Source organism: Pieris brassicae, unplaced genomic scaffold, assembly GCF_905147105.1.
Source record: "Pieris brassicae unplaced genomic scaffold, ilPieBrab1.1, whole genome shotgun sequence".
NCBI lineage: Eukaryota > Metazoa > Arthropoda > Insecta > Lepidoptera > Pieridae > Pieris > Pieris brassicae.
The window spans coordinates 15,001-20,000 of record NW_025575908.1 but is presented as its reverse complement, the minus strand read 5'-3'; the positions used below and the strand labels follow the sequence as shown (position 1 = coordinate 20,000).

The window sequence follows — 5,000 nt, the reverse complement described above, 5'->3', positions numbered from 1 at the left end:
GCTACGGGAAATGCAGCCCCTCCACCCTTGCGTACCAAAAGCGCAGGGCATTTTATTCAAGCCTACGCAGCCTCGGCTTTTTTGGTCGCCTTCGGCGACCAGCCTCAGCCGCTACGGCTTGCATGATGCCCGCGCTTTGGGTACGGCGGGTGAGGGCTGCTCTCCCTGCGCGCCTCCGAGCTTTTATATACACTCTAGGGGTAGGGCAGACAAGACCGCGTGGATAGTGGGGCGCTCTGATTCGGTTTTGGGTACTTTTTGGATATTCAATAAGTAAGTAAGTAAGTAAGTAAGTAAACACTCAATTCTCACTCAAGAATTACAATATAATACACAAAATTTACAACTTACAAACAATGAAATGAATGATCTTTTTCTCGTATGCATCGCAAATGATCGATACTTTCAAAATAATCTGAACCCTTACACTTAGTCAACTCAAAGTGATTGACGTTTGACATCAATTTTATGTCGGTTTTATGAAATAGATTTTGGTCGGCGGTCGGTAACGGCCATATATGTCTTATATATCAATTTGTATGAAAAAGTTTCAAAAAAAAAAAAAAAAAACTCAATCAACTAAGTAAGTAAGTAAGTAAGCAAGCACTTAAGTTTCTTTTAGTGAGTACTATCTAGAATAATTAAAAATATCGACATTTAAATCGACGGTCCCTATTTGGAAGGTTAACCTATAGCCCTAATAATAATTATATTATTATGATTATGACAATGTTGATGTTGTTGCACTAGACACACCATAATAAACCATAAATAGTTTTTCTTACCAGAAGAGTTTTTATTTTTAAATATTCAATTTTAACTAGAAACGTATCGCTATCGCTAACAAAACCCCACACCACACACCACCACACGTTACACACATATACTTGACAGAGTAGATACTATCTACATATATATCGACAGAGTTGTAGATATCGTGCCGTTGAACGGCATCTTGTCGCGTCGCGTGGCGATCTTGTACGAGAAACATTTTCCTCTGACATTGTATCGGAATAATTATTATAATTCATTATTATACATACATACATACATACATACATACATACATACATACATACATACATATTATTAATAAATATAATTGTTTTTTCTTTTCTTCAAATAAACCCACATTGCCATTTCTCTGAGCGTGTGCTGCGAGCTTCAACGAGAAACATTCGGTGCGAAACTGTCGAGCGGCCGGCCGTCGCGCGCCGCACCTGTACGAGAAACATTTTCCTCTGACGTTGCATCGGAATAATTATTATAATTCATTATTATACATACATACATACATACATACATACATACATACATACATACATATTATTAATAAATATAATTGTTTTTTTTGTTTTTTCTTTTCTTCAAATAAACCCACATTGCCATTTCTCTGAGCGTGTGCTGCGAGCTTCAACGAGAAACATATCTATCAATACAAATGTCTATGCAAAAAAAAGAAAACAAACAAAATCATATCAGTCAATAAAATAAATAATAATATTTTTTTACTACTACTACTACTACTACTAGTACTACTACGTGCTACTACTGCACGCCAATACACATACATAATAAAATGAAAAATCGTCTCTCTCTCGCTCGCTCTACGAGAAACATTCGACGTCCGCTCCAATGCCGACGCGGACTATTGCTCTCGGTATAGATGTGGAGCGAAACAGTCGTGCGCACAGCGTCGACTCGTTCTCGTTGCCGCGCGTCGTTCGTCTCAAATAGACACGAACGACGGACGAGAGAGAATGTGTTCTTGTTTTTGTGTTTGTGCGAAGTGTGAGAATATTATATACATATATTCGCGCATGGATGATATAGATATGGGTATGGATTTTCGGAGGAAATTATATCAAATTCGTATTTCGAATGCGAGACCGCCGAGATCTTTCCCAGCTCTCTCTCTCTCTGTGTGTGTGGTGTATAGTACATTTTATATATCTCTCTTGTGTCAACACAAAATAACAAAGAATATACATACTACTCCTCCTCATATTTTATATAATATAATATAAAATTATATTATAGCACCGCGTTCGCAGACCGTATGGTGATGTTACCAATCGACCAAGATTTGGGACCGTCTCCCCCGGTGTTATCTGTGATGTTAAAAGAATACGCTTCTAGGCACACCTCAACGCAGGGCGCCTAGCGTGTTCGACACGTGCGCGGTCGCCACGGCGACCGTATATGGAAAGAATGTATAAAAGAGGACGCACACGCGCCCATCGTCGAAACGGTGTGCGCAGCGTCGTGTTGGAATTTATCCCTCAAGCTCCGGGCGTTGATCGTATCTAGTGCGAATCATGCGTGTGTGTGCGCATGTAATTGCCAGCCGAGTTTTAATATGTTTACAATAACGTATTGAATAAAAATTGAGAAGTTGCGTTTAGATGAATGTTCAATTTTCAAATTGTCACAACATCGATTCCCGCCCGCGGGGTCGTGTTCGTTGCAGTTTTATGTCCCTCACAGTGGTCGAGCATCGTTGTACATCACCTCGTTGCGAGATCGTGACGGGACGGCCGCTCGTAGACCGGTCAAAGTTAGTCTATCGATATGAAGCGCGAACGTCGCGTCGCGTGCAAATTCGACGCGTTACGTTCACGCGTGTCGAGAAGGCGCGCGCGCAAGCGCGCGCCCCTCGACGCCGCCGAGCCAGCGGCTCGCCGAAGCCGCGTGACCGCGGTGTAGGCGTGTCGTTTGCGTAAGCAGCTCCCTGGTTGATCCTGCCAGTAGTTATATGCTTGTCTCAAAGATTAAGCCATGCATGTCTCAGTGCAAGCCGTATTAAGGCGATACCGCGAATGGCTCAATATATCAGTTTTGGTTCCTTAGATCTTACTCAGTTACTTGGATAACTGTGGTAATTCTAGAGCTAATACATGCAATCAGAACTCTGACCAGTGATGGGATGAGTGCTTTTATTAGATCAAAACCAATCGGCGGAGGGCCATGCGTCCGAAGTCGTTAATTTTGATGAATCTGGATAACTTTTGCCGATCGCACGGTCCAGTACCGGCGACGCATCTTTCAAATGTCTGCCTTATCAACTTTCGATGGTAGTTTCTGCGACTACCATGGTTGTCACGGGTAACGGGGAATCAGGGTTCGATTCCGGAGAGGGAGCCTGAGAAACGGCTACCACATCCAAGGAAGGCAGCAGGCGCGCAAATTACCCACTCCCGGCACGGGGAGGTAGTGACGAAAAATAACGATACGGGACTCTTACGAGGCCTCGTAATCGGAATGAGTACACTTTAAATATTTTAACGAGGAACAATTGGAGGGCAAGTCTGGTGCCAGCAGCCGCGGTAATTCCAGCTCCAATAGCGTATACTAAAATTGTTGCGGTTAAAAAGCTCGTAGTTGCATTTGTGCGCCGCGCTGTCGGTGCACCGCATCCGCGGTGATACTGACACGTCTGCGGAGCATATCGTCGGTGAGCCGGCGGTAAAACGCCGGTTCAATATCAAAATCCTATCGCGGTGCTCTTCGGTGAGTGTCGAGGTGGGCCGACAATTTTACTTTGAACAAATTAGAGTGCTCAAAGCGGGCTCAAAATGCCGCTTGAATATTTCGTGCATGGAATAATAGAATATGATCTCGGTTCTATTTTGTTGGTTTTCAGAACTCCGAGGTAATGATTAATAGGGATAACTGGGGGCATTCGTATTGCGACGTTAGAGGTGAAATTCTTGGATCGTCGCAAGACGAACATCAGCGAAAGCATTTGCCAAAGGTGTTTTCATCAATCAAGAACGAAAGTTAGAGGTTCGAAGGCGATTAGATACCGCCCTAGTTCTAACCGTAAATATGTCATCTAGCGATCCGCCGACGTTACTACAATGGCTCGGCGGGCAGCTTCCGGGAAACCAAAGATTTTGGACTCCGGGGGGAGTATGGTTGCAAAGCTGAAACTTAAAGGAATTGACGGAAGGGCACCACCAGGAGTGGAGCCTGCGGCTTAATTTGACTCAACACGGGAAATCTCACCAGGCCCGGACACCGGAAGGATTGACAGATTAACAGCTCTTTCTTGATTCGGTGGGTGGTGGTGCATGGCCGTTCTTAGTTGGTGGAGCGATTTGTCTGGTTAATTCCGGTAACGAACGAGACTCTAGCCTGCTAAATAGGCGTCGTCATTCAAGGTGTGCGCGACTCTCGGGGAGCGCAACTCACTGGCGACGTATTAAAATTCTTCTTAGAGGGACCGGCGGCTTCGAGCCGCACGAGATTGAGCAATAACAGGTCTGTGATGCCCTTAGATGTCCTGGGCCGCACGCGCGCTACACTGAAGGAATCAACATGTTCTCCCTGGCCTAGAGGCCCGGGCAACCCGTTGAAACTCCTTCGTGCTGGGGATTGGGGTTTGCAATTATCCCCCATAAACGAGGAATTCCTAGTAAGCGCGAGTCATAAGCTCGCGTTGATTACGTCCCTGCCCTTTGTACACACCGCCCGTCGCTACTACCGATTGAATGATTTAGTGAGGTCTTCGGACCGACACGCGGTGGCCTCACGGCCGTCGGCGTTGCTGGGAAGTTGACCAAACTTGATCATTTAGAGGAAGTAAAAGTCGTAACAAGGTTTCCGTAGGGGAACCTGCGGAAGGATCATTAACGTTGGTTTTTTCTTTTTGTTTTGTTGTTGTCAAAGACTCGCAAAAAAAGAAAAAAATACAAAAAACACGTGAATGATACGAATCAAAATCGAATCCGAGACGGTTGACTCTCTCTCGTCGATTCGCGACGTGTGCGTTGCGACACGCTTTGATTAGCGTTCGCTATCGCCTATTGATACTTTGAAATAATATTTTAATTTTTGTGTACAACCACGCAAATAAAAGAGATTTTCTTTCTTTTCATTTGTCGTACACGTTAATGATAAGTATTATTTTCAAATTTTTTTGTTTAATTTTTTCGCACCTTTTATATTTTCTCATACAAAAACACACACAAAAACAAAACGATTACCCTGAACGGTGG

The 5,000-nt window shown here is 44.0% G+C and overlaps 2 non-coding genes across 2 annotated transcripts in view; both read left to right on the top strand.

The window, feature by feature from the left end:
* The first annotated feature begins 2,728 nt into the window (after positions 1 to 2,728).
* Positions 2,729 to 4,634, top strand: LOC123719193. Its single transcript, XR_006755260.1, has one exon. It is a non-coding gene; the product is annotated as a small subunit ribosomal RNA (ribosomal RNA).
* A 351-nt stretch (positions 4,635 to 4,985) lies between these two features.
* The window catches only part of LOC123719190, a 157-nt gene continuing 142 nt past the window's right edge, over positions 4,986 to 5,000 (top strand). Inside the window, exon 1 of the ribosomal RNA XR_006755257.1 lies at positions 4,986 to 5,000. This exon is cut by the window's right edge and continues 142 nt beyond it. This is a non-coding gene — a ribosomal RNA (5.8S ribosomal RNA).